This window comes from Callithrix jacchus, chromosome 11, assembly GCF_049354715.1.
Source record: "Callithrix jacchus isolate 240 chromosome 11, calJac240_pri, whole genome shotgun sequence".
Classification (NCBI taxonomy): domain Eukaryota; kingdom Metazoa; phylum Chordata; class Mammalia; order Primates; family Cebidae; genus Callithrix; species Callithrix jacchus.
In genome coordinates this window covers 122,294,805-122,301,073 of record NC_133512.1, presented here as the reverse complement: position 1 = coordinate 122,301,073, position 6,269 = coordinate 122,294,805, and the positions used below count along the sequence as shown (strand labels likewise).

At 36.9% G+C, this 6,269-nt stretch overlaps 1 pseudogene; it reads left to right on the top strand.

The window, feature by feature from the left end:
* The first annotated feature begins 3,875 nt into the window (after positions 1 to 3,875).
* The window catches only part of LOC100391842 (60 kDa heat shock protein, mitochondrial pseudogene), a 32,233-nt pseudogene continuing 29,839 nt past the window's right edge, over positions 3,876 to 6,269 (top strand).

Sequence of the window (6,269 nt, the reverse complement as noted above, 5' to 3'; positions counted from 1 at the left end):
TCGGGAGGCTTAGGCAGGAGAATTGCTTGAACCTAGGAGGTGGAGGTTGCGGTGAGCCGAGATCACGCCATTGAACTCCAGCCTGGGTAACAAGAGTGAAACTCTGTCTCAAAAAAAAAAAAGGACTAAATAGGCTTATGGGTATCACCAACACTGAATCTCAGAAACATGAACATAAGGGAAAAATGTAGAACTTGATGTCTTAACTATATAATGCTACCATTTGTGCACATCTTAAAATGCACATAAAACAATTTGATAATTACATATTACATGATATATCATATAAAATATGTGAATGGAATAAATACATATCATCTTTAGAATCTTAGTCACCTCAGAAAATAGAAGAATGATAATGGGATGGAAGGAAGCTTCTACTCTAGTATTTTGTTATTTTAAACAAATTTAGAAGAGGGAAATCTGGATTCATAATGGAACAGGAAAAATATGTGGCCAAAATAAAATCAGTGACATCACTTCCCTTCTCATCTCATTAGCTTGGAGTTTAAGTTGTACATGTAAGCTATGTTTCTATCCTTTTTCCTCTAGACCACCTAGTTGTGCCACTAATTTTTACCCCTACACAGAAAAGAATCGGGGCTGAACAGGGGAAAATCTCTTTACCTGCTTCCTTAAAAGCTCTGTTGTAATTCACACATGCTTGGCCTCAGGTACCCTGCTTGGAGAGTGACTGGGGAAATTCCTGAAGAAGGGGCTACCTGTGTTTGTCTGAGATGATATTGGTAAGTAGTCTCTTCCTTAACCTGAAAAATGATGCCCTCCTCCTTGGATAGCTGCCAAGTTCTGGTTCTCTAACTTATTCTGACCATGAATAAAACCATGGAGAGCTCTAGCCCCTCTTATTGAAACCTGGATCAATATCAATTATTTATATTTTTGGGAACACAATTTCCTCATCTGTGTAATAAGGATACTAATGCCTACTCTTGGTTCTGCCCACCCAAGTTGTTATGTGATTAGGTAGATATGAAAAAATTATATAAAGTGTAAAATATTTATTACTCTTGCTCTTGGTAGTTCACCTTTGTTGTTTTTAGTGAAATTTAAATGCCATCAAAAACACTTAATCCTTGAAAAAGAATATGCTTGGTAAATAAAAGTATAACGTAATAGGTTTTTAAGAACATTTAGAATGCATTCCCTGCATAAAGAGAAACACATGTCTTCAAATATTTTTCCAAAGCTTAGCTCAGCTGTGACTATACTTTTTTAAATGGGAATAGTAACAACTCATTCATTTGTGTATTTTCTTCTTTAGAAATATAAGAAGAGAAAAGAAATTAGCTAATCATTGTCTGCTTTACATCCGAGGTCATTTATCTCTATAAAGGAAACTGATTTGAACATGGATTTTTTTCTGTGTCAGCATTTCTCACGGTTTATAATACATAATATTGATTTTTTAAATACAAAAAACATGTAAATTATTACCTGCCTTGGCATTTGTATAGAATCTATTACACTCCATTTGGTGTTTGGTGTGCTGAAATAAGACACATTACAGAATGAGAGAAATTACTATTTCAAGTTTTAAGATACATCATTGAACAGAAGCTTTACCCAGCACACAATTCACTTCTCAATTTTCTTTCCTTTTTGCCTCAGAGAATTCGAAAGGGCCATTTTTCTGAAAGAAACATCCCACCAAGAGATTATTATTTTCTGAGATTCAAAATGTGTCTGTTTTCCAAATGCTTTGTGGTGGCAGTGTCTCTGTCACTGAATCACTAATTGTTCAGTTCAAACCTCCATTGATCACCTCTCTCTTTTGCATATACAAGAGCCTAATTGTCATTAATGGGAAGGAAATGGTAGTGCTTGGACTATAACACCGGTATGGTTATGTCTATCAAAATTAAAGTATTTAAAATTTAAAATAAAACAGCAATAATCAAAATAGTCCTTTAATTATTCCAGACAAAAATATAGCCATTGGGCTACATAAGATATGTTTGAAGCATACTTGGACCAGTACACTAATTGCATAGCCAAGTCCTTTTGGGTTTGGTTGGGTTTGCTTTGTTCTTGTTTGTAAAGAAACTTGGATGCAAAAGGGTGAAATTGAAGATGAATTAACACATTCATAACCAAACATTCTCAACCTTTCACAATTCTTTACAGAAATAAATGCTTGTGAAATGCATCCCTACCTTTTGATCAACATCCTTTTTGAAGCAAAGATAATTGTGATACTTAGTTGTCCCTCAGCCAATAGCAATGAGCAGGAGATCAGAGCATCTCAGGCTTCAGCCTCTCATACTTGTCAAACTGTGTATTTTCTCTAGCTAGTACATTAATTTTAAATCTTATAAAAATTATAGTAAGCTGAACTCTTTAACAGTTATCCAAAATAAATGTGATATAAAGATAACATATTTTAGTTTCTTCTCTGAGAATTTGGGTCCAAGCTGTATCCTATATGAGTAAGATTCCTTCTGAGACTGAGACCGTCTAAAACAAATTATCTTACTCTATATTGTTACTCTATCTCTGACCAAGCATTATTCTTTAAATTACTTTTCTGTATAATGTTGATAGTGGAAAATACACAAGAATAAAAGCAAGTCAAGCCAAACTATAGAAGGGACAGCCTGGTTCAAATAACAAATGCTAGTAAGTTGGAATCTTTAGTATTCTGACTAGAATGTAATTTTTGTATACAAAATTATACTCGTCAGTAAGGAAGAGCATGGATTTCTATATGAAAAGTGAAAAGCTGAGATAGAAGGGATTTTTTTGTTTGTTTGTTTTGTTTTGTTTTTTTGAGACAGAGTTTCGCTCTTGTTACCCAGACTGGAGTGCAATGGCGCGATCTCGGCTCACTGCAACCTCCGCCTCCTGGGTTCAGGCAATTCTCCTGCCTCAGCCTCCCGAGTAGCTGGGATTACAGGCACGTGCCACCATGACCAGCTAATTTTTTTTGTATTTTTAGTAGAGACGGGGTTTCACCGTGTTGACCAGGATGGTCTCGATCTCTTGACCTCGTGATCCACCCGCCTTGGCCTCCCAAAGTGCTGGGATTACAGGCATGAGCCACCGCGCCTGGCCAGAAGGGATTTTAAAAGAGAATACATCATTGATTTGACTTTCTTGGCAACCTATTAAATTTTAGCTCCAGTAAAGAAATCAATTCAATGAACACATCTAAGGCTTGAGTCTTGGCATACTTAGCAATTATTTTCCTGATTAGTGGTTGAAATATAAATAGTACTAAAACAATATTTGCTTTGTGAGAGTTCTAAAACTACCCTAAAGACTGGTCAAACACAACAACAAAAAGCTTTTCCAGTATCATCTTCCTGATTTGCTTGTTTACTTTTTAGAATCTTCTATAGATTTTCTTTATTTGGATTGAGGTCCAGAAAGAAAGAAAGAAAAAAATGTTATTCATGGTGAAAAGTATTACTGTTTTATATTTAGTTTTTTTAACTCACTCAGGATGTTAAATTGTCCTCTCACTTCAGTATCTTACTCCATCCACCTCCTTCAGGAAGCCTGAAGAGTCTCACACCTGAGAGGGTGTGACTCAGTATTATCATGACAAATTGAGCTGATAATGTAAACATTTTGAATGATCAACCTAATAAAATGTTAAGATTTGGCTCAAGGTAATCCAATTAATCAAGAATGCTTGAGATTACTAGTTTCTAGTGTTTGCATTTTCTTCCAAGGCCCCAGCTGGTCCATGGAATGCCTTTTCAAAACTAGTTTCCTGTTTACTTCTTCATGAGCTCAATATCCTTTCCTGAGCATCCACTTTTAGGAGCTGAGAAAACTTTTGTTTCAGAAGTTTTAGACAATAAGAAAACTTATCTCCTCTTGTATTAGAGAGACTACACACATGCGATAGCATGACTGAAGATCCTTTTGGTGGTCCTAAAGAAGCACCTCCTAGTGACTGCAAAATGTTCACGAGGGTGGTGCCTTTGGTGTCATGTAGTTTGTGGGGCAGCATCCCTTCTATGATTTCAAGATGCTTTTTAGCTCGCTAAAGAAAAGACACATTTGATCTCTGATAAGATTTTAATCAATGTAAATATTGGACTTTATAAAATAATTTTATTTATAAAATAAGAGAATTTGGCTGCTAAAAAGCAATTAAAGATCAATAATGCAGTACTGCTGATTCCTTTTAGAAATAAGGAAACTACGGCCAAAGTGGGTGAGATTATTTGCCCTATATCACGTAGTGCAATAGAAATAGAACTTGGATTTTGGTTCTATATAAACCAAGGTTTTTAAGAGTGAAGGAAAGCGGCAAACCAGTCAGGAATTCAGAGAGGCTTCCTGAAGGAGGTGGATGGAGTAAGATACTGAAGTGAGAGGACAAAGAATCCACATTGCAACTGAGTGACTGGCACCAGCACACGGAGAAGAGAAAAAGGAGGCGTGTGTGGAACTACAATCAGTTCAGTGCTGCTAGGAACAATGTCTAATCATTTTTGTTCCAAAAAAAGTGTATTTATTATATTGTTTTTGAAGAGTGCCTAATTAGAACAGTACTTATTATTTGTCCACTTATTCTGAGCCTGATGATCTTCAAATATATATTAATCTCTTCATTTACTCCACAATACTTATTGCCTACCTCCCCTGTGCCAGATATTGTGCTAGGTGAGCTAGATGTACAATGGTGAGCAAAGTAGTTTATGGCTCAAATCCTTAAGGTGCTTATGTGGTAACAGGCAATTTAGTCATGTAAATAGACATTTAATTAGAAGGTACCATGGCAAAGTTAGCTCTTAGAATAGGGGAAATACCAAGTGCTATGAAGACATAAAGAAGTATCTTACATAGGCTGGGGAAACAAAGTAGATGTTTTTGAAGAAGAAAGTTTTAAACTGAGATCTGCAAGTGTATACAGGGGACAAGAGGGATGGGGAGAGCTGGATACACAAATGAAACCAGGACAATGCTGAAATTCAACATCAGAGACTTACAAAAGTGACAGGAGTACAGTGGGGCTTGTAATAGAATTGAAAATAGAAATGGGAGAGACAGGTCAGAGAGGCAATGAAGGTAAACGTGGACTTAAGAGCCAATGAATTTCAACCAGAGAGTGCTCCCACTCGTACTACCAGCAAGGAAGCCCTACAGAATGCCCTGCAGGAGTACAGGAGGTGAATGGAGGTACAGGAAATGAATCTGAACCAAAATCCATCCCTTGTCTTGGCTTCTCTCTACCACTCAGCCTTTTTTTTTTTTTATTTCTTTCTTACTGCATTCTAGCTTCCTTTCCATCTTAAGTATATGATGAAATATGTCTGCCAACACCTTTTTCATTTATGCATTAACAATCAGTTGTTACGGGAAAAATAGGCTGAGTTCTCTATTTTTTTTAGTTTCAGTATCCTAGGCAGGAACCTGACATGGTCAGATGAGCATACCTGAACTTTTAAATGTGGTCAGAGGGAATGGGCAACCTGAAATAGTGGACAGCTTCCACAGACACTGAACAGTTATATTACACAGAGAGGTGAGTTCACAGAAACAGGAATGGGGAAATCATTTCCAAGTATGAGAAGGGGTTCTGAACAGAAAAAGTTACGAGTATTTCCTTCATTAACACACAAGATTGTAATTATTGAAAAGGTAGTGGATGTAAAATCAAAGGGCATAGTGACATTTAGGTGTCACTCAGTGAGTTACTGTTGTTGAATTGATTTTAGTCTCTTGAAAAGTGTAAAGAACTCACAAGGACCCCTTGTTTCATTTTACCACCACCATGACTGCCTCCACTCAGTCCCCGGGCACACTCACTTTTCAGGGAGGTACAGCTACTCCAACAGTTTATTGTCCTAGTCCTGGCTCTGTCAAATTGATCAGAGCTTGAGCAATTAGTCCCATACCTGGAACTCCCCCAACTGGGACAAAAACAGAAAGACAGTGCACAGAGTAGCTTCAGTTTAGACATGACATGGGAGCTATTGGCAGATATGTTTCCAATGAAGATAAAGGAGCATAGAAAAGCAACTTGTAACCTGGAAGACAAATGAAGGAGACTCTGAAAAAGAAACCACCCAGTTACAGAACATAGTTCTGTGCCTGAAATCCAGCTGCCACTGTTTTTGGAATCCATAAGATACTCTGGTGCTTTGTCACTAAGGTTGAGTTGCTCTTTAATTGCTTGCAATCAAATCTTTCAATACATATACTCACTCCTCACCCAGAAACCTTATTACACTTTTATCTGCTCAATTCCCTAACTTTTGTGAAAAGGTTGTACATATCATTACTGTGAAGGC